Source organism: Eumetopias jubatus, unplaced genomic scaffold (assembly GCF_037043125.1).
Source record: "Eumetopias jubatus isolate StellerSeaLion01/CBP00866 unplaced genomic scaffold, mEumJub1_p1.0 scaffold_2, whole genome shotgun sequence".
NCBI classification, from domain to species: domain Eukaryota; kingdom Metazoa; phylum Chordata; class Mammalia; order Carnivora; family Otariidae; genus Eumetopias; species Eumetopias jubatus.
In genome coordinates this window covers 48,745,647-48,769,688 of record NW_028274808.1, presented here as the reverse complement: position 1 = coordinate 48,769,688, position 24,042 = coordinate 48,745,647, and the positions used below count along the sequence as shown (strand labels likewise).

At 41.5% G+C, this 24,042-nt stretch overlaps 1 pseudogene; it reads right to left on the bottom strand.

The window, feature by feature from the left end:
* Positions 1-1,629: 1,629 nt before the first annotated feature.
* On the bottom strand, positions 1,630-23,627 carry LOC114217441 (large ribosomal subunit protein eL8-like; annotated as a pseudogene).
* Between the last annotated feature and the right edge of the window lie 415 nt (positions 23,628-24,042).

The following is a 24,042-nucleotide window of genomic DNA, read 5'->3' as shown; positions in this document are numbered from 1 at the left end:
GAATTCTGTAGGAATAAATGTGAGTGATGATAAAGACCACTAGAAGTTTTTTGAGGAATTGTTTTATTGTGTGTTGTGCTATCAAAACCATTCTTGCTGGAGGCCCACCAGGTGGAGGGGGAGGTGGCATGAGTCATGGGATCTTTGGGATGTGAACCACAGCTGTAGCTTTGCCAATGGGGAAGCAAATCAGGTGCCAAGAATTTCTTTGGAAAGGGAAAAATAAATACAAGAATGATTGACTGAAAATGATTGGATTAGAAAATGATCCGAAGAAGGAAAGAAGTTGAGAAAAAATTTATGTGCTTTTCTTTTTTTTATTATAATTTTTTTATTATGTTATGTTAGTCACCATATGTGTGTTTTCATTGCCTTCCACTGATTTAGATAGGACACACAATCACACAAAGTGGTAATAGTGTGTTCATTTGTTTCTCTTAATCAGTTATTTGAGTTTGCATCTGGTGAAAGAAAAATAGAAGCACTGAGCATTATGGGAGGAAAAGGAAGCCGTCTCATGTAAGGTTGAAGAATAGTATTTCTGTATATTTCTTAGATTGCCCTTTTATAGTTTGTAAACCCAAATATTAAGGGAAAATAGCATGACTATCTCAAGCATAACATGCTCTGCTGTGTAGACATTTATTCAAAAAACCTTTCATGAGCTCTACCATGTGCCCAGCACTCTCTGAGAGGCACTCAGTGCTCAGAACGTGGTTCTTGTCCGCAGAACAACAGCTGCCGAAGTGCATCTCGTTGAAGAACAATGAGGTGCTATGCCATTTTTTCTTGGCAAACCCACAGCTAGGCACAGGCCATTCAAAATAGAAACTGAAGACTCTCCTTGCCAGTGAGATGGTGGGCAAGTTATCCAGGCTGACTCTCTTGCTGAAAACGAGGAAAAATCCTGGTTGGAATGGGAGGCAAAATCTCATAGCCTCGATACCCCAGCAGGACAGGAGCTTCCGGCCAAAAGTTAAGTGAAGGTGGCTACCTAGAGAAGCACACTGTAGCTCCAAATTTGCTCACCAAGATCACACTGAGATTTGGTTTTCATGAACACACAGGTACGGGGGACTAGAGCAATGCTCAGGGCCCACCTACGGTGATGGGTCTAATAGAAATCCCTCACCCATAAAGCTGGGATCCCGGTAGCCATGTCCTTGATGGGAAGGTGAAACCGAAACAAACACATCGATGTGGACACATGGGTAACAATTATTCACTCAGAGTCACAATGACCAGGATTAACAGTAATAGAAATTCCACATCATTTCTTCTGTTCGTCAGCAATTGATTTCTGAGCAGATGAAGTATCTGTTCTGACAGAGAAAAAGAGAGGGTATTCAAAGGAGATTAAAAGTGACACAAGTCAACATACCAGCCTTTGTTGCTTTCAGGTTCAGGTTGAGGTATTTTGGAAGCAAAATCTAGTCTTTTTCTTTTTTGGCACTTCTTAAGCTCCCTGTGTGGTCACGTGACAAAGTTCTCTCCAATGGAGTGTGAGTAAAAGTAACATGGCTCTGCAAGGCACAGCAGATCTGGCCCGTAAAATCTCTTGCACACACTCCTCCACTTCTGCCTTTGGACTGAACAGTGATGAACACCATCGTCCAGAGCGATTGAGTGTCAGGATGGAAGAGTCTCCATCAGCCCGAGTGCCTGAATGGCTGTCAGTAGAGACGACCCACAGACCTGAACAACTGTGAGGAGGTAATAAGCTGCGGTTGTGTCAAACTCCCCGACACGCCAGGGTCTGGTGGTGGCTTCCAGCTTGCCTAATCCAGCCAGTGCAGAATCCAAGCACCAGCCGTTCTGCAGAGTAAGGACCTGCAGCTGCAATATCCCCAAACCACAAAGTAATTGGGGGCTGGAGCAGAGGGGAATAGTGCATCCTGAGAAAGGCAGGAGAGAAGGGAAAACCAATAAACTAACTACTTATTTTCATTGTTTTATTATGGAGATCATTGCTGATGATAAAATCCATGTTGAGATGAAGAATAAAGCAAATCATGGTAATGTCCCCTTCCCGATGACGTCCCTTCCACACCCTGAGAGGCAGCCCCTGTCCTGACTAAGCATTCACTTGCTTTTCTTCATAGTTTCACAGACATATATATGTAGCAATAAACATATTATTCATGCCTAATATTTTCTTTAAAATTTTTAAATAAGTGATATATAGTTTTACTTAAGAATCATTTTGTACATTGTGATGGTTAATTTTGTGTTAACCGCAGGGTGCCAGATAAAGCATTGTTTCTGGGTGTGTCTGAGGGTGTTTCCAGGTGAGATTAGCATCTGAATCCGTAAAGGATGCCTATGGGCATCATCCAGTCCTCTGGGGGCCTGAATTGAACAACAAAGTTGAGGAAGGAAGAATTTGCCCCTTTTCCCTTCTAACCTACAAGTGTGAGTGGGGATGTTAGTCTTCTCCCGCCCTAGGACTGGGATTTGTATCATCAGCTCGCTGGTTCAGAGGCCTTTTGGAGTCGGAGTGGAAAGACGTCACGGGCTCTCCTGGGTCTTCAGCTTGCAGACGGCAGATTATGGGACTTCCCAGCCTCCACAATCATGTGAGCCAATTCTCTACAGTAAACCAGTATATATATTGGTTCTGTTTCTCTGGAGAACCCTGACTAATCTAATACATATATGGTCTATGATTGATTGTTTTACCCAATATTATATTTGTGAAATTCATGAGCATGGATGCATGAGGTGTCAATTTCATTTTTTGCTGTTAAATCATATTCTATCTTGTGAATACAATAGTTGCTGGGTCATAAAATATATGCATGTTCACATTTATTTAATAAAATTAAATTGTTTGCCACAATAATATACTAATTCCCAGACACACAACAGTGTAAGAAGAATTTCTTTTGCTTTCCATTCCTGCCAACACTTGGTCTTGTCACATTTTATTATTATTATTGCCAAACTGATGCTTTGTCCTGTTGCTACGTCTTCTCCCGCATCATAGCTTGTCCTTTTAGTCTCTAAACGCGGGCTTTCCGTAAAGAGGAGCTTTAAATTTTAGTGTGTTTGCATTGTGTGTCTTATTGAAGAAATTTTTCTTCCCATCAAGGTCAGTGGTAACTTGAGCCTCAAACCACAAGAAACCTGACTGATGGATCTAAATCTTCAGGTGGACACTCCCCACCATAACAAAGGCTGAGAAAAGCAAGTTGACCCCTGTCTTTCTTTGCAAGGTGCATTCAGCAGTCCCCCCTTCCCCATCATTTATTTTCTCACTGATTCTAAGGTCCTTCAGGGGTTTTATACCTCCATGAAAAGGTGTCCTCTACCTTGTATGAACTCTTGCATTTATAGTTCTACTAATGTGCTTCCATTTGAACTGAACTTCTCAGTATATAAGGCTTGGAAGTCACTTTTAGCAGCCTTGGGCTTCAGCCGAGCTAACTTGCTGGATTGTACTTTAGCTTTGTTTTCCACTCTGAGGATTTTCCTTGATTTCTTACCATCTCTGGCATGTATTCAACAGAGTTTTTAATGGTTTATCTAGACTTTAAGATTGTTTTCCAGTGGGAGGATTTTCCAGGGTATTTTGTATGACTTACTGGCCATGAACTGAAGTCCAAACAATACATTTTCAGACAAGAAAAAAAGAACCCACTTATCATTGGGTGAATGGGTTTAATTGATAAGGGAATATAAGGTATAGCAGTGAAGAATAGAGCCCAGTTCTTGAGCACAAAAGGGAAACAAGAGCCAAGGCAGATTTTACTCCAGTTTCTCTCTGAATAAGTGGGAAGCTCTTTACTCTCCCCAAATCTGACTAAAGTTCCTTTAAAATAATTTATCAGCCAGAGGATCACCAGTGTTATTTAAATTATAGCACAATTCCTGACAAGTAAACAAACAAACAAAAAATTACCTTTTTAAAATTTCAATTTAATCATTATCATTTTTTTAGTTTTTTTTAATTTTTTTAAAGTAAGCTCTATGCCCAATGTGGGGCTCAAACTTGACCCTGAGATCAAGGGTCTCATGCTCTACTGACTTAGCCAACCAGGTGCCCTAAGAAACTTTTTTTTTTAAGATTTATTAATTTATTTGAGAGAAAGAGAGAGAGCCTGTGCATGAGTATGTGAGCAGGGGGAGGAGCAGAGGGAGAGGGAGAGAATCTCAAGCAGACTCTTCTTCGATGAACGTGGACCTAATTTGGGGATCAATCCCACGACCCTGAAATCATGACCTGAGCCAAAATCAAGAGTCAGCACTTAATTGATTAAACCAGCCAGGCACCCCAAGAAACTTTTTTAATGGAAATTTAAAAATATACATATGGTTCTGTCATCCTTTGCTAAACATACATCAATATCAAAGGCTTTCCATTGTTTACAAATTTCTTAGCACGATAAGGCCTTCCACTGTCTGCTCCTTTGCCTGCAGTGTTCTCTCCACCCAGAGTTTCAGTTCTCTTGTTTTGTCCACCCAATTTGCTCCTGCTCATCCTTCAAGAATACAGAAACTGCACCACTTCCATAACAGTTTCCTCCTTCACCCTCAATTCCTTCTACACAGATGGTTTCTTCCTCCTCCTCATTCCATTGAATGATCTACACAGAAAATTGTGTCACATCACACCATATTGTTATTTGTTAAGTTACTGTTTGGCCACTGAGTACACTATTAAGTTATTTGGGAATACTGCCAGTATCCTAGACAGTTCCTTATCTCAAAACACTCAATTACTGTGCCTAGAACAAAGAAGGTGTTCAAAAAATTGATCAAATGACTAAATGGAGTGACACAATTTCCTAATCAGGTTGGGGGGTTGTACATTTTAAAAAATAAAATCAGGAATGCCATTCAATATGAAATCTGGGTAGCATCCCCATTTCGGCTTTTTCTTAACTCCTGTTAAAATAAGTGAAGTGGGGCACCTGGGTGGCTCAATTGGTTAAGTGTCTTCCCTCAGCTCAGGTCATGATCCCGGGGTCCTGGGACTGAGCCCTGCTTTGGGCTCTCTGCTCCGTGGGGAGCCTGCTTCTCCCTCTCCCTCTGCCCCTCCCCGTTGCTCGTGCTCTCTCTCACACATGCTTTCTCTCTCTCAAATAAGTGAATAAAATCTTCAAAAAAGTAACAGTGAAGCTGGAGAAAAATGGAAACTAAAACCTGTGTCTCTAAAAGCTAAGACTAACAGACAAGCTAATGACAGAATGTGATGGTACTCTCTACCAGCAATAAAATAGATATAACTGGACTAAAAATTAAGCACATCTAAGGCTCACATTACTAGATTTTGTCTTGAGTCACACAAGATTTCTGGAAATAAAAAGCTGAAGGACATAGCATGCCTGTCTGGAAATCCACCATCTTTATTCCCATACTGAAGAGACACAGGGATTGTACCAGTAATAATAATATGCTAATTAATCTTCAACACTTCGGGCACGGACTTCAGATAATAAGAGGAATTCTCCCATCCTCCTCTGCTCTAACATCTATCAAAAAGAGTCCCACAAAAAACAACCCTGCAGGAAATGAAAGAAAAGTATGAGCTCCTCATAGGAGTGGGGGCTTGCAGTAGTGCATTCTGTTCATATAAGCACAATTCCCAGCAGTGAAATCAGTGTAGTTTGTGTTCTTGTGTATGTAGTGGGGAGGGGCAAGCAGAACATCTTCGCCAGTGCTCTCTTCATTGGATCAGAATAACAGAGGTCCAGACAGTGAAAGGCAGAAGACGCCTGTGGCCTGAAGACTTCAGTTAAGAACCCGTCCGTTCACTCTTCGCATAGATACCTGAAAAGCAGATGAAACCATGAAACAATGGGGTGGACCCATTTATAGTTTATATATTTTACTTATTGGTAAGCATACAGTGTGTGCAGATTTCTTAGGAGTATGGGTAAAGATAATAAGACCAAAATGAAGTATATGAATATTTTTTTATAAAAAAGAAAAGAGGATAGCATCAAGAAGACTCAAAGAAAAATACAGCTACCAATGACCCGAGAAGCAAAAATTCACAAGGAAAGAATAAACTGAAGCCAAAAGGAAAAAAAAAAGAAAGATAAATTGATGAGATAAAAAGAGAAATAAATGAAATATAAAAAGACTGGCATTTAAATGAGCACTCATGAGTGACTTCTGGGAGGCGATGGCACTTGACATGGCTCCTGATGGCTCTTGAGGGCCATGTGGAATTTTATGTTTGCAGGAAGGGAAGAGTAAAGTTTGTTCAGGGAAGAGTGAGAATTTGAGTGTCTTGGAAAGATGAGGCTGGAGAGTCAGCCTGGAGTCTGATTTCAAAGCAATATTAGGAAGCTTGAACTCTTTCTTTTGGATAATAAAGAGCCAATGAAGTGTCACTTGGAGGGGGTAGTGTGATTAGATTTGACTACTGAAATGGGCAAGGTATATTCTTCCTGTCCCTCACCTCCCCAGCTGTGCCTCTCACTTCCCTACAGATGGCCAGGAGCACCCTGGAGTTTTCAGCTTCCCTCTGTTTTCAGGAAAGTCTCACTCTTAAATCGGTTACTGTACATTGTGTTCCCCCCAAATTCATATGTAGAAGCCTAACCCATGATGTGATATTAGGAGGTGGGGCCTTTGGGAGGTGATTAGCTTAGGAGGGTGAAGCCCTCATGAATGGAATTATCGCCATTATAAAAGCGACCCCAAAGAGCAACTTTGCCCCTTCTGCCAGGTGAGTACACCATGAGAAGTTGTGACCCAAGAAGCAGCACATCACTAGACCTCAGACTTCCTGGCCTCCAGAACAGTGAGAAATAAATTTCTGTTGTTTATAAGTTCCCCAGTCTATGGTAATTTATCATAACAGTCTCAATGGACTCAGACACACTTTGTTATTTAAATATGTTTCTTTTCACTAGCAATTGGAATGTTCATCACTTCCCTAGCCCTCTTAGAAACGTTTATATCACTTATATTTACACATATACTTTTGCATCAATTCATTAACATGATTATATCAAATAAGCTTTCTAGTGCATTTTTATAACAAATTTGATTTGATTCGTTCCAGAGGTTTTTTTTCATGCATACATAAACATATAGTGTCATGCCACACCTAAACCTGTGTGTGGGATCTTTGTCATCTTTAGCTTTACAAAAAAATAGAAGCATATCACACATGCTTTATTGAAGGTGCATTCCTTTCTTAGCAGTAACTGGAAATATCTTCAAATTAATTGGTATAAGGCTAAGTCATTCCTTTCAAAACTGCATATCTTGTTGTTTCTGTGTAATATATGTTTAGTCATTTTCTTACTGATAGATTACTTTGTTTCTAGTTTCTTATCACTACAAGATAATAAACAGAGCATACCCTAAAAACAGTGTTTCTGGGTCCAAGGGTATGTGTAATTATTATTGTAATAGGAAGTGGCCAGATTGCTTTTCCAAAAGGCTGTAACACTACATTTCCAACGGCACTGGAAAAGAACACTCTGTGGTAGAGATCTCCACCATGATAAATGTCATAGCTCTTTTTGACATTATTGTTGCCAGCCTGATGGCTATAAAATGATATCTTATTATTATTTTAATTTGCATTTCTCTGACCACTAGTGAGGAGTGGTTGGATCTGTACTTCAAGAGTTATTACTTATATCCTGCTTTCCAAATTCTTGTGCCTTCATCACCTTTTTTGATAGAGGGCTAGCTGACTGGGTCAATTTAGATTCTCCCTGGCCTCCATTGACACAGCGTCCCTAAATACTGTTAGAATTCACATTTTAAGACATGAACTGATTCCTCTGTACAAGTCTCTCCCTCAAGAGAGTTAGTATGCCTTTCCCAAGCTAGATAAAGTCCAAGCAGGAGGAATCAGGAAATTCACTCACATCCCTCCTCCGGGGAAAAATGGGTGAACACTACACAAAATCCCTAATTCCTAAAACACCTAAATGAGTGAAGTATCTTATCAAAAAACACAGGTCTGTAGTTGTGGGATAAGGTCTCTCTAACACCACCTCTGCAGACATGAACTAGCCTGCAAATAAAGCATTTCTCTGAGCATAACAGGATTTCAGAATGACAGATGTGACTCTGGGCAGTCTTGAAGGATACTCTGATAGGGTGGCATGTATCTCTCCCGTTGATTACTCAGTGTCTGTGCTCACCATTCTAATCTATCCCAGCCAGCTGCATGTGGCAGATTATTACCTAGTCAATATGGAACACGGCCAACTGCTGAGGTGGTGTTGGTCATTATGCCAGCAGGCTGAGCAGTCACTGAGACCAACCCTTTCCCCCGGAGCCCGTTAATAATTAAAATGATGTGGATTGCTCGATCTTCTATACGCTACAATAAAAAAATTGACAGAACTCAGTCTTGTTTTTATGACTAACATCATCTGAGTTGCAAGATGCCCAGTAGGACTTCTCTGCTCCTAGATGCCACCCAAAAATATCCATCTGGCCATGGCATCCTCGTCCAGTGTTAGCTGAGAGCATGGGTTATTCCGGCTGATTCTAACCCATTTGCTCCAAAATGATAATATTGCTGCTTCCCTTTTAAAGCAATAGTCTCTTGGATACCAAAATAATTACATAACCACAGACATTAAAGAAGAAAAGACCATCCCTGTACATTTGACAGGTCCCCAGGTCAAATCAAGAAAGATTAAATGCCTTCCAATTACAATTAGCCAATGTCAGGATCAGGACCCTAACACGTGTATCCTGACTATAACATGAGTATTAGAATGCTCGTGAATGATTTTCAGGGAACCTGTGAAACCTCTAAAATTGTGTGAAAATTTTGTGTCTCCTTTTGTTTTTGTGGGAAGGAGTCCATGGTTTTTATCAGATTCTCAAATGGGTCTCGGGTCAAAAATGAGTTAAGAGTCACTATTCCAGGGAAGTCCTCATTCCAGCTGCTAGGAGGGACTCTCAGAAGGACCAGACCAAGTTAGAAATCTTGAAGATAGATAACATGACCCAGGCAGCAGAAGGCACAGTACTTTGGGTGGAGAAGCCAAGATTGTGATTCTCTTTCAACTTTTGGGTTTATTCTCTATGTGCTCTGTTTTGTTTTGTTTGTTTTTCATGAGGCAGATGTGATCACATGGAGCTCTGAGTGTTCTCTGTTTGGGACCTTTCTTCATTTTTGATGGCTGAGGGACCCTACGGTCGGGCTCAGTGGACAGAAGCCTGGAGAAATGAACTCCACAGGCTCCATCCAAGGCTTCTCCAGCACTTCTCAACTGTCATTGTCTTTGGTGAGGAGGAGCCAGAGGACCAGCTAGATCAGAGGGGACCAAAGAACAGAAGGTAGAGCTGATTGGACATTTGTCCAGACCTTCCTTGACCCAAAAGAGTAGCAGAAGCTGAGACTTTCCTGCTGTTCAGCTCAATTCACCAGAGCAAGAGATCAGACCTGAGGGTCACATAGGAGCCTAATTAGTAATAAGGCATGTAATGACTAATAAGCCTAATAAGTAATAAGACGTTTACCTGGAGGGGCCACTCTGTGCAGCTCGTAGAGGTCCAGCTCAGGAATAAGTGGCTCCATGGAGATACAGAACTAGAGACTGGCCACTTCTGACACGACTAATGTAATTTACTATGAATTATCCACGGCATCTAACTGCATTCAGGCTTCCAACAGACATCATCAGCGGATTGTGTAGGGGAAGAGCAAACTCACTTTTAGAGCAATGTCTTGGAAACTAGATTTACAAAGTAAGTCTGACATACATTGCTCAGCATACTTTTATATACATACATGAATATGCATATGTACACAGGCACACATTTGCATGTGTAGTGTCAAACACTTGCCTGTGGTAAACAGAAATGACTTTCAACAACCACTTCTTTAGATGATCCACACCACTGGTGTTCTTAATAATGCACATACTGAAGAGATAGAGATGATCCTTATACTCTCCTCTTTCATCATGTGTGGCTTAAGGTTCAAATGGCCCACATGGCTGAGAAAATCATGGTACCTCCCTCCAGCAACCAGCAAATAGTGTCTACTGCTAAGCCTAGACTAAGTCTCAGGGGTCACAGGCACAGCATAGCTCCAGCCAGCTTCGGTTTGAAAGCTGCTGCATCAGTGTCCTGTGCCTTAAAATGTTCATTTATTCTATAAGTATTTATTAAGGGTTCACTCTGTGAGAATCCCTGTTCTAAGAGCTGGAGACACAGAAAACTAAAACCACTGCCTTTTTCAGAGATTGCATCTTGGTGGAAGGAGACAAGCAACCAAATAAAGCAATCATGTGAGATGATGATAATGCTATTGGAGAAAAATCAGGAAAGAGGGATGGGGCTGCAGAAGTGGGGCAGGGAGGGTGTGTGCATGTCATTGAAGAGCAAGAAGGCCTCACTGAATAGGAGACATTTGAGCAAAGACCTACGGGAGGTGAGAGTGTGCCATGTGGCTGTGTAGGGGGAAAGAGCTCTAGGCAGAAGGGATGGTAAATGCCAAGGTCCTGAGGCAGGAACGTGCCGGGAGACCAGTGTGGCTGAGGCACAGTGACTGGAAGGTTGAAGAAGTGACAGTGGGCCATGATCTGGCACCGAGGAGTGGAATCTGACTCTGATGTTTGATTTGATTAGGTTTTTTTTCCCCCTGAGCTGCTGAACAAATAACTGCATTTTTTTTCCCCAAAGAATTTAAACTTGAAAAAGGTAGTTTCTGGAAAAGAGGTTCTATAGTGGTCCCTTCATAATCTCTCTCTGTTTCTTCCAATTCTTGTGTCCCTCAGACCTTCTTTAGCTCTCTAGCTGCCCCTACTTTTGTTGCACGGCTTAAGTTTTCACCTTCAAACTCGAAAGCAGGTGAGAGCCAGCGGCACCTGTATGTCACCAAACCAGGATCACGAAATACATGCTTCGAGAGAAAAGTACCAGTCGTTGACCCATTGCCAGATCCCTGGAGGAAAGCCCGGGGACTGAGGTAGTCACGGTTCCAGGCACAGAACAGCCCAGGATCCCATGTCTGGCATCCCAAGAAGGACCTGTTGGCTTGTGTTCACTCCCTGCTGCCGCTGCCCATATCCTGCAGCCACAAGCAAATAGGATAGGATATCGGCCCTGCCACAACTTCTGGGTTTCTTTTCTAGCCTTGGTTGAATTCCAATAGGTTCACTGCCCACCTTCCTCCAAATCTGCTTGTCCCCCTCATGTCCTTGTATGCCTTGGTCACTGGTTGAATGCCATCATCCCCTGTGACAGTTACCTGATCTAGACCCTGGGTGGGCATGACTATGTTGCTTTTCCCCCTAATTACAATTTTTTTTAGTTTTTATTTACATTCCAGTTAGTTAACAGTGTAATATTGATTTCAGGTGTACAATAGAGCGATACAACACTTCCATGCATCACCTGGTGCTCATCACAACAAGTGTGCTCCTTAATCCCATTACCTGTTTCACCTATCCCCCGACACACCTCCCCTGTGATAACCATCAATTTGTTCCCTATAGTTAAGAGTCTGTTTCTGGATTTGCCTACCTCTCTCTTTTTTCCCCTTTGCTTTTTTTGTACCTTAAATTCCACATATGACTGAAATCATATGGTATTTGTCTTTCTGAATTATTTTTAGCATAATCTTCTCTAGCTCCATCTATGTTGCAAATGGCAAGATTTCATTCTTTTTTATGGCTGAGTAATACTCCATTGTGTGTGTGTGTGTGTGTGTGTGTGTGTGTGTGTGTGTGTATCACATCTTCTTTATCCATTCATGTGATGGACACCTGAGCTCTTTCCATAATTTAGCTATTGTAGATAATGCTGCTATAAACATCAGGGTGCTTGTATCCCTTTGAAGTAGTATTTTTATTTTCTTTGGGTAAATACCCAGTAGTGCAATTACTGGGTTGTATGGTAATTCTATTTTTAACTTTTGAGGAACATCCATCCTGTTCTCCAGAGTGGCTGCACCAGTTTGCATTCCCACCAACAGTGTAAGAGGGTTCCCCTTTCTCCACATCCTTGCCAACACTTGTTGTTTCCTGGATTGTTGATGTGAGCCATTCTGACAGGTGTGAGGTTGTATCTCATTTTAGTTTTGATTTGTATTTCCCTGATGAGCAGTTATGTTGAGCATCTTTTCATGTGTCTCTTGGCCATCTGTATGTCTCTTTGGAAAAATGTCTATTCATGTCTTCTGCCCATTTTTTAATTGGATTATTCATTTTTTGGGTGTTGAGTTTTATAAATTCCTTGTATATTTTGGATACTAACCCTATCAGATATGTCATTTGCAGATATTTTCTCTCATTCCATAAGTTGCCTTTTAGTTTTGTTGATTGTTTCCTTCACTGTGCAGAAGCTTTTTATTTTGACGAAGTCCCAATAGTTTATTTTTGCTTTTGTTTCCCTTGCCTCAGGAGACAAATCTAGAAAGAAGTTGCTACGGCTGATGTCAAAGAGGTTACTGCCTACGTTCTCCCCTAGAATTTTTTATGGTCTCAAGCTATTCCAAAAAATAGCAAAGGAAGGAAAACTTCCAGAGTCATTCTGTGAGGCCGGCATTACCCTGATACCAAACCAGATAAAGACTCCAATAAAAAAGAGAACTATATAGGCCAATATCCCTGACAAACATGAATGCAAAAATTCTCAATAAAATACTAGCAAACCAAATCCAACAATACATTAAAACAATCATTCATCAGGGTCAGGTGGGATTTATTCCTGGGTTGCAAAGGTGATTCAATATTAGCAAATCAGTGTGATACACCACATTAATAAAAGAAAGGATAAGAGCCATATGATCCTCTCAGTAGATGCAGAAAAATCATTTGACAAAGTACAACATCCATTCATGATAAAAGCCCTCAACAAAGTAGGTTTAGAGGGAACATATCTCAATATAATAAATGTCATGTATGAAAAACCCACAGCTAATATCATCTTCAATGGGGAAAAACTGAGAGCTTTTCCTCTATGGGCAGGAGCAAGACAGGGATGCCCACTCTCACCACTTTCATTCAACATAGTACTGGATATCCTAGCCACCGCAATCAGACAACAAAAAGAAATAAAAAGCATCCAAATTGGCAAGGAAGAAGTAAACCTTTCACTATTTGCAGATGACATGATACTCTATATAGAAAACCCTAAAGACTCCTCCAAAACACTGCTAGAACTGATACACAAATTCAGCAAAGTCCCAGGATACAAAATCAATATACAGGAATCCATGGCATTTCGATACAGCAATAATGAAGCACCAGAAAGAAAAATGAAGGAATCGACCCCATTTACAATTGCACCAAAAACCGTAAGATACCTAGGAATAAGCCCAACCAAAGAGGTGAAAGACCCGTACCCTAATTAAAATTTGAGTCTACCTGCTCATCTCACCGTCCCCTGCTGTGCACCTTGGCCCTTCGGTAATTGCCTTTCTAGCCAAGTGACTCATGTGGCCTCCAGCTGTCCTGCCTGTTCCATTCTCTGCAGAGTAGTGAGATGAGCATTTTTCAGGGCAAATCTGATCCCATCACTCTTCTGGGTAACTTAGGATAAAATCCAAAATTCTTCCTATGGCCAGCAAGGGCCTGTGTGATTTTTTTCCCTCACTTGCTTCTAGAGCTTAACATGGTTCACTTGTCTCCCCCCTGTTTCCTAAGCTTCAGCAGTTCTGCCTTTTTTATCTCTTAAAATATACCACGTTACTTCCCACCTGAGACTGCATTTGCTGTATCCTCTACCTGAAACATGCTTTCCTGGGTGTGTCCTTCTCTCCTCAGTAACTCCTACACACCCGTGTGTCTTAGCAAGTGTGGCTTTTCCTCAGGAACACCCTTCCTAACACTCAACTAAGTTAGATGCCTCTCCTCTATGGTGTTTTTGCACCCAGAACTTTTATTTTATGGCACTTAGCCAAATGGTCATTGATTCATTATGTGACTGTTTATTGTTTAGACCATAAACCCCCCAAGTGCAAAGATTCACTCTTTCCTTTTACCATGTGTTCTCAGCTCCTGTTTAAAAAAAACAAAAAACAAAACAAAACAAAAAAACAAACTGTAGAGGCTCCTGGGCGGTTCAGTAGGTTAAGTGTCTGCCTTCGGCTCAGGTCATGATCCCAGGGTCCTGGGTTCGAGTACCACATCGGGCTTCTTGCTCAGTGGGGAGCGTGCTTCTCCTTCTCCCTCTGCCTGCTGCTCCCCCTGTTTGTGCTCTCTCTCTCACTATCTCTGCATGCTCTCTTTCTCAAATAAATAAATAAAATCTTAAAAAAATAAAATAAAAAATTTTAAAAAGTTGTATTCATAACACTTGTTAAAGATGGTAAGGGAGACCTTTTTCAGGGGGACTAGTACAGTGAAGTTTTGTAGTAGCGTCAGGCTCAACTCTGAACATGAATGCAGGTGGGGATTTACAGCCAAGCAGCAGGGAGGGGGGCAGTGGTTGGAGTATCAGTTAAGCGGAAACATCAGAGCTGAGGGATTATTGCTGGACCAGCTCAACAAGGTTCTTGCTGAAGGCAGGCCAGGGCAGTAAAGGATCAAGAGCATGGAGATGAAGAATTTGGTCAGAGTTTTACACTGACCCACTAGGATTCTTACCTGCCCAACAGAGTCCAGGGTCGGGGCCTTGAGGACTTAGCAGGCTTGACTAGGTTTGGAACACGGTCACACCTAGCACAATGCCTAGCACATAGTAGTAGGTGGTCAGTACATATATGTAAAGTGAATTAAGTGGCTTAGAATCTGTTGGTGTAGGAGAGTGTGATTCAGAAACAAAGCTGCCCACTCTAATTTTACCCCTAAAATAAGCTTACAGTCAAGCTCTTCTCAAAAACTGAAAAATGAATTTAATAATTTAAATTGGCCTTAAATTGGAATTCTTTTTTTTTCCCCATCCGCCCACCCCCTCCCCTCTAGAACCCTCAGTTTGTTTTTCAGAGTCCATCGTCGCTCATGGTTCGTATCCCCTTCCGACTTACTCGCCTTCATTCTTCCCCTCCTGCTATCTTCTTCTCTTTTTTTTCTTAACATATATTGCATTATTTGTTTCAGAAGTACAGATCTGTGATTCAACAGTCTTGCACGATTCACAGCGCTCACCATAGCACATACCCTCCCCAATGTCTATCAACCAGCCACCCCATCCCTCCCACCCCCCACCACTCCAGCAACACTCAGTTTGTTTTCTGAGATTAAGAATTCCTCATATCAGTGAGGTCATATGATACATGTCTTTCTCTGATTGACTTATTTCACTCAGCATAACATCCAGTTCCATCCACGTCGTTGCAAATGGCAAGATCTCATTCCTTTTGAGGGCTGCATAATATTCCATTGTATATATATACCACTTCTTCTTTATCCATTCATCTGTCGATGGACATCTTGGCTCTTTCCACAGTTTGGCTATTGTGGACATTGCTGCTATAAACATTGGAGTGCACGTACCCATTCGAATCCCTACATTTGTATCTTTGGGGTAAATACCCAGTAGTGCAATTGTTGGATCGAATGGTAGCTCTATTTTCAACTGTTTGAGGAACCTCCATACTGTTTTCCAGAATGGCTGCACCAGCTTGCATTCCCACCAACAGTGTAGGAGGGTTCCCCTTTCTCCGCATCCCCGCCAACATCTGTCGTTTCCTGACTTGTTAATTTTAGCCATTCTGACTGGTGTGAGGTGGTATCTCATTGAGGTTTGGATTTGATTTCCCTGATGCCGAGCGATGTTGAGCACTTTTTCATGTGCCTGTTGGCCATTTGGATGTCTTCTTTGGAAAAATGTCTGTTCATGTCTTCTGCCCATTTCTGGATTGGATTATTTGTTCTCTGGGTGTTGAGTTTGATAAATTCTTTATAGATTTTGGATACTAGCCCTTTATCTGATATGTCATTTGCAAATATTTTCTCCCATTCTGTCGGTTGTCTTTTGGTTTTGTGGACTGTTTCTTTTCCTGTGCAAAAGCTTTTGATCTTGATGAAATCCCAATAGTTCATTTTTGCCCTGGCTTCCCTTGCCTTTGGCGATGTTTCTAGGAAGAAGTTGCTGCGGCTTAGGTCGAAGAGGTTGCTGCCTGTGTTCTCCTTTAGGATTTTGATGGACTCCTGTCTCACATTTAGGTCTTTCAACCATCTGGAGTATATTTTTGTGTGTGGTGTAAGGAAATGGTCCAGTTTCATTCTTCTGCATGTGGCTGTCCAATTTTCCCAACACCATTTTTTGAAGAGACTGCCTTTTTGCCATTGGACATTCTTTCCTGCTTTGTCAAAGATTAGTTGACCATGGAGTTGAGGGTCCATTTCTGGGCTCTTGATTCTGTTCCATTGATCTATGTGTCTGTTTTTGTGCCAGTACCATACTGTCTTGATGATGACAGCTTTGTAATAGAGCTGGAGGTCCGGAATTGTGATACCGCCAGCTTTGCTTTTCTTTTTCAAGATTCCTCTGGCTATTCGGGGTCTCTTCTGGTTCCATACAAATTTTAGGATTATTTGTTCCATTTCTTTGAAAAAAGTGGATGGTATTTTGATGGGGATTGCATTGAATGTGTAGATTGCTCTAGGTAGCATTGACATCTTCACAATGTTGGTTCTCCCAATCCATGAGCATGGAACGTTTTTCCATTTCTTTGTGTCTTCTTCAATTTCTTTCATGAGTATTTTATAGTTTTCTGAGTACAGATCCTTTGCCTCTTTTGTTAAATTTATTCCTAGGTATCTCATGGTTTTGGGTGCAATTGTAAATGGGATCGACTCCTTGATTTTTCTCTCTTCTGTCTTGTTGTTGGTGTATAGGAATGCCACTGATTTCTGTGCATAGATTTTATAGCCTGCTACTTTACTGAATTCCTGTATGAGTTCTAGCAGTTTTGGGGTGGAGTCTTTTGGGTTTTCCACATACAGTATCATATCATCTGCAAAGAGTGAGAGTTTCACTTCCTCTTTGCCGATTTGGATGCCTTTGATTTCTTTTTGTTGTCTGATTGCTGTGGTTAGGACTTCTAATACTATGTTGAATAGCAGTGGTGATAGTGGACATCCCTGCCGCATTCCTGACCTTAGGGGAAAAGCTCTCAGCTTTTCCCCATTGAGAATGATATTCGCTGTAGGTTTTTCATAGATGGCTTTTATGATATTGAGGTATGTACCCTCTGTTCCTATACTCTGAAGAGTTTTGATCAAGAAAGGATGCTGTACTTTGTCAAATGCTTTTTCTGCATCTATTGAGAGGATCATATGATTCTTGTTCTTTCTTTTGTTAATGTATGGTATCACGTTGATTGATTTGCAGATGTTGAACCAACCTTGCAGCCCAGGAATAAATCCCACTTGGTCGTGGTGAATAATCCTTTTAATGTACTATTGGATCCTATTGGCTAGTATTTTGGTGAGAATTTTTGCATCCATGTTCATCAAGGATATTGGTCTGTAATTCTCCTTTTGGATGGGGTCTTTGTCTGGTTTGGGGATCAAGGTAATGGCGGCCTCATAAAAATGAATTTGGAAGTTTTCCTTCCATTTCTAGTTTTTGGAACAGTTTCAGGACAATAGGAATTAATTCTTTAAATGTCTGGTAGAATTCCCCTGGGAAGCCATCTGGCCCTGGGCTTTTGTTTGCTGGGAGATTTTTGATGACTGCTTCAATTTCCTTAGTGGCTATAGGTCTGTTAAGGTTTTCTATTCTTCCTGGTTCAATTTTGGTAGTTGATACATCTCTAGGAATGCACCCATTTCTTCCAGGTTATCCAATTTGCTGGCATAGTGTTGCTCATAATATGTTCTTATAATTGTTTGTATTTCTTTGGTGTTGGTTGTGATCTCTCCTCTTTCATTCATGATTTTATTGATTTGGGTCATTTCTCTTTTCTTTTTGATAAGTCGGGCCAGGGGTTTATCAATCTTGTTAATTCTTTCAGAGAACCATCTCCTAGTTTCGTTGATCTGTTCTACTGTTCTTTTGGTTTCTAGTTCATTGATTTCTGCTCTGATCTTTATTATTTCTCTTCTCCTGCCAGATTTAGGCTTTATTTGCTGTTTTTTCTCTAGCTCTTTTAGGTGTAGGGTTAGGCTGTGTATTTGAGACCATTCTTGTTTCTTGAGAAAGGCTTGTATTGCTATATACTTTCCTCTCAGGACTGCCTTTGCTGTATCCCAAAGATTTTGAACAGTTGTGTTTTCATTTTCATTGGTTGCCATGAATTTTTTTAATTCTTCTTTAATTTCCTGGTTGACCCATTCATTCTTTAGTAGGATGCTCTTTAGCCTCCATGTCTTTGAGTTCTTTCCGACTTTCCTCTTGTGATTGAGTTCTAGTTTCAAAGCATTGTGGTCTGAAAATATGCAGGGAATAATCCCAATCTTTTGGTACCGGTTGAGACCTGATTTGTGACCTAGGATGTGATCTAATCTGGAGAATGTTCCATGGGCACTAGAGAAGAATGTGTATTCCGTTGCTTTGGGATGGAATGTTCTGAATATGTCTGTGAAGTCCATTTGGTCCAGTGTTTCATTAAAGTCTTTATTTCCTTGTTGATTTTTTGCTTAGATGATCTGTCCATTTCAGTCAGGGGGGTGTTAAACTGCCCCACTATTACTCTATTGTTGTCAATGTGTTTCCTTGCTTTTTTTATTAATTGCCTTATATAATTGGCTGCTCCCATGTTAGGGGCATAGACATTTACAATTGTTAGATCTTCTTGTTGGATGGACCCTTTAAGTAGGATATAGTGTCCTTCTTCTTCTCTTATTACAGTCTTTGTTTTAAAATCTAATTTGTCTGATAGAAGGATTGCCACCCCAGCTTTCTTTTGGTGTCCATTAGCATGGTAAATGGTTTTCCACCCCCTTATTTTCAAACGGGCGGTGTCTTTGGGTCTAAAATGAGTCTCTTGCAGACAGCATATTGATGGGTCTTGTTTTTTAATCCAATCTGACAGCCTGTGTCTTTCGATTGGGGCATTTAGCCCATTTACATTCAGGGTGACTATTGAAAGATATGAATTTAGTGCCATTGTGTTGCCTGTAAGGTTCCTGTTACTGTATATTGTCTCTGTTCCTTTCTGATCTATGCTGCTTTTAGGCTCTCTCTTTGCTTAGAGGACCCCTTTCAATATTTCTTGGAGGGCTGGTTTCGTGTTTGCAAATTCCTTTAGTTTTTGTTTGTCCTGGAAGCTTTTGATCTCTCCTTCTATTTTCAATGACAGCCTAGCTGGATATAGTATTCTTGGCTGCATATTTTTCTCCTTTAGTGCTCTGAAGATATCATTCCAGTCCTTTCTGGCCTGCCAGGTCTCTGTGGATAGGTCTGTTGCCAATCTAATGTTTCTACTATTGTAGGTTACATCTCTTCTCTCGAGCTGCTTTCAGGATTTTCTCTTTGTCTCTGAGACTCTTAAGTTTTACTATTAGATGTCGGGATGTTGAACTATTTTTATTGATTTTGAGAGGGGTCCTCTGTGCCTCCTGGATTTTGATGCTTGTTTCCTTCCCCTCATTAGGTAAGTTCTCTGATATAATTTGCTCCAATATACCTTCTGCCCCTCTCTCTCTTTCTTCTTCTTCTGGGATCCCAATTATTCTAATGTTGTTTCGTCCTATCGTATTGCTTATCTCTCGAATTCTGCCCTCGTGATCCAGTAGTTGTTTCTCTCTCTTTTTCTCAGCCTCTTTATTTTCCATCATTTGGTCTTCTATTTCGCTGATTCTCTCTTCTGCCTCATTTATCCTAGCAGTTAGTGCCCCCATTTTTGATTGCACCTCATTAATAGCCTTTTTGATTTTGACCTGGTTAGATTTTAGTTCTTTTATTTCTCCATAAAGGGTTTGTCTAATAACTTCCACGCTTTTTTCAAGCCCAGCTAGTATCTTTAAAGTCATGATTCTGAACTCTAGGTCCGACATCGTACTAATGACCGTATTGAGTAGGTCCCTGGCTGATGGTACTACCTCTTGTTCTTTTTGCTGAGGTGATTTTTTTCATCTTGTCATTTTGTCCAGAGGAGAATAGATGAATGAGAGAACAAAATGCTAACAGGTTAACAACGTCCCCAGCAAATATACTCTATACAAATCAGAAAAGACCTGAAACCAGGGGAAAAGAAAGGGAAAAAAAGAAAAAAGAAAGAGAAGAAAAAGAAAAAGAAAAAGATAAAAACAAACAAAAACTGAACAAAACAAAAAAAAGCAGAATGTGATCAAATATCAGGCTAGTGCATAGATCAGTGCCACACACTAGATTTTGGGTGTATTTTGGTGTGTTAGAAGAATGTGTCTCCTAAAATTTTAAAGGATGAAAGACATATATGTACAAAATAAGGGTTGATATGATGAAGGGATGGAAGATGACTGTAAAGATGAAAATTATACAAGATTTTATAAAACGAATTGATAAGATAAGAAGTTGTTTGAAAAAAGAAAGAAGATTAAAAAAAAAGGGAGAGAATGTGATCAGGCAGGAGACTAGAACAAAGCCATACACTAGTGATTTAGGGTATATTTTGATCTGTTAGAAGAAACTGTATCTCAAAATTTTAAAAAAGAGAACAACATATATATGTATGTATATATATATACATATATATGCCAAAAATAAGGGTAACTACTATGAAGGGATAAAATATGATTCTAAAAATGAAAAATAAAGTTTTTTTTAAAAAGGGATTGATAAGATGGTTGAAAAAGGGAAAAAGAAAAATTCAAAAAAAGCCAGTTAAAAAAATTAACTTTGAAAAACTAATGAATCATGGTAAAAAAAGCCATGAATTCTATGTGCAGTATTCCCCTAGCGCTGGAGTTCTGTTCTCCTTGATTGGTAAACTTGGTCTTGTCTAGCTGGCTGTTCGTTCTGATCTTCTGGGGGAGGGGCCTGTTGCCGTGGTTCCAAATGTCTTTGCCAGGAGGCAGAATTGCCCCGCCCTTGTCGTCCCAGCTAAGCAATCTGCTCGGGTTTGCTCTCAGGAGCTTTTGTTCCCTGCAAGCTCTCAGTACAGCTTTGGAGGACCAGAGTGAAAATGGTGGCCTCCCAATCTCCGCCCGGAGGAGCTGAGAACTCAGGGCCCTGTTCCTCAGTGCGCCCCCAGAGAAAAGCAGCAGTCACACCCGTGTCCCCGGTCTCTGGCTGCACTCCGTGCTCACCTGGCCTGTGACCGAGTTTTCTATCTCTGGCACCCGACCTGTGTGGAGTCTCCAGCAGATCCCTGCAGTGCACTCCCGCACCGCTCCTCCCGGGGGAAGAAGGGGAATCTCCCGGGCTCTGCTGCTTGTTGGGTCCCTGCTGCAGGAGCAGTGGCCCGACTGGGCTGCGGATCACAGTTTATGGCAACCCCGAGCTGAGAGCCTGCGCCTCGGCTCTGTCTCTGCACCCAGCTTCTCCACTCCGATACCTGGGAGCTCTGCCGCACTCAGGCACCCCCAGTCTTTCTGTGACCCCGAGGGTCCTGAGTCACACCGTCCCGCAAGGGTTGCACCCCCAGCTTAGTCACTGGAGCGACGTCCCTCAGAGGAGCCGGCTTCTAAAAGTTCTGATTTTGTGCTCTGCGGCTCTATCACTTGCCAAAAGCGGCCGACGGAGGCTCCCTTCCCCGCCGTCTATCCTCCCGAATATCGCCTCGGATTCACTTCTCTGCACATCCTACCTTCCAGTAAGTGGTTGCTTTTCTGTTCAGAGAGTTGTTGCTACTCTCTTCTTTGATCTCCTGCTGAGTTCTTCTAAGCCGATATGAGGAATTCTTAATCTCAGGAAACAAACTGAGGGTTGCTGGAGTGGTGGGGGGTGGGAGGGATGGGGTGGCTGGGTGATAGACATTGGGGAGGGTATGTGCTATGGTGAGCACTGTGAATTGTGCAAGACTGTTGAATCACAGATCTGTACTTCTGAAACAAATAATGCAATATATGTTAAGAAAAAAAAGAAGAAGAAGATGGCAGGAGGGGAAGAATGAAGGGGAGTAAGTCGGAGGGGGAGACGAACCATGAGAGATAATGGACTCTGAAAAACAAACTGAGGGTTCTAGAGGGGAGGGGGGTGGGGGGATGGGTTACCCCGGTGATGGGTATTAAAGAGGGCATATTCTGCATGGAGCACTGGGTGTTATACGCAAACAATGAATCATGTAACACTACATCAAAAACTAATGATGTAATGTATGGTGATTAACATAACAATAAAAGATAAAAAAATAAAATGGCCTTAACTGTCTCTGAAGTTGAGTTTTCTTTGAGTTCGTTTTGCTATATAGCAAAATAAAGCGCCTTGAAAAAGTATCTCTCCCACAATAGAAACAATTCTCTAAGTGATTTTTTAAAAAACCTAGTTATAGATTTAGAAAGCAGCGTTTCCTTGTAGGACAGTATTATTTATGCCATGTTCCACACCAGACATTTTCCTTCTTGAGAGCCAATAGGAACAGATGCAAGCATCCAATGGAAACCTGAAATATTAGCAATTGTTCCATTAGTCACTTAAACATTCTAGTCAGCCTTGATGCCAGTTGCTTTGCCCAATAAACAAGAAAGTAATTCCTCTTCCTACTTAAAATCATGGCTACAAATTTTAAAGTCATTTCATGGTGTGTGGACAACCAAGTTATTCTGTAAATATATTACTATAAAGGCACAGGGGGCCTTAAGCTAATTCTCAAAACAAAGCACATTAGATCAGCTTCTGGATATTTTCTGTTTTGTTTTGCTTTTGGCTCCTATTTCAAGCCTTAAAAGGCTCTGGGCCACACAGCTTGGGTATCCCTTATGGCTACTAAAATCAATGGAAGTTCAACTGATTTACTTTGCCTTTAAGTAGATAACATGCGAAATGACCTTCTGTGAATGAAAATGTGATTCCCTCAAACACTCTCGTCTTTTTGCAAAAATAAAAAGATTGTTTTGGAAAGAGAACTTTTTATTACTTTCCCATACAGAAAACTCAACAGCGTACACATAGCCCAGTTTGGTGGCCAGTTGTTTAGCCTTTGCCTTTTCCAGCTTGGTAATGCGGCCCCCGACTTTGGCCCCAGGACGCTGCCTCCCCAGTGATGCCTCACCAGGGTCTCATCTTATCTGTCATTGTCATTGGTCCTGACAGCTTCCACCAGCTATGCTGAGCTCCACTGTCTTCTGAGTTAACCTGTGTGAAGACAACAGTGGTGCAGGTCTTCCTGGGGACCAGATGCCCCAGCATGGCCTTCCCCTTGATAATGCAGTAGGGAACCCCCATCTTGTGACCCAGGGCAGGCAGGAGGACAACCCACTCAGTGGGACCTGTATTATGTGCAGTCGTTCCCAGCTGTGCCTTCCTGTTTTCCACTAAGGTGGTAGCAGTATTACCGCCCCCCCCCAAAGGACAGGCAGCTTCTTAGCGGGGACAGCCCCCTTTGCCCACAGCTTTCTTTTCATCCTAGGCCAACAGTCTCTGCTTCTTCTCTTGCTTTTTCTCTGGTCTGTATTTGTGGGCTGGCTTAAGCAGTTGAGTAGCTGAATGAACTGGTTCATCGCAGGAGACACTTTCAGATGTTTATGGAAAATAGCCCTTTGCTGCTGCAGCCGGATGTAGCTGGACCATTTGACAAAGAGCTGGATGTCCTGCTCGATGCCAAATTTCTTGGGCTTTTTCTCAAAGGACTGATCACCTTCTTGGTCTGCTTTTTCACGACAGCGGGGGGCCGGGCCCACCTTCTTCCCCTTTGACTTCTTTCCTTTCAGCATCTTGGATGGCTGGGGGAGAGAGAGAGCCAAAAATAAAAAAGATTTCATGATTTTTTAGTCAGGGCTCTGCTTATTTCTCAAACATAGCAACTATTCTCACCTTACCCCAGTGTGCCTGCCATTTCCTTTTTCTTTTGTTCTGATTTCATGTTTTTTTCTTTTATTGAGCTTTTTCTTTGGTTGAAAAAAATGTCTTGGGGGCACCTAGGTGGCTCATTCGGTTAAGCGTCTGCCTTCAGCTCAGGTCATGATCCCAGGGTCCTGGGATAGAGCTCCGGGTCGGGCTCCCTGATCAGCGAGGAGTCAGCTTCTCCCTCTCCCCCTGAACCTCCTCACTCGTGCTCTCTCTGTTTATCTGCTTCTCTCACAAATAAGTAAGTAAAATCTAAAACAATTTTTTAAAAATGCCTTAATG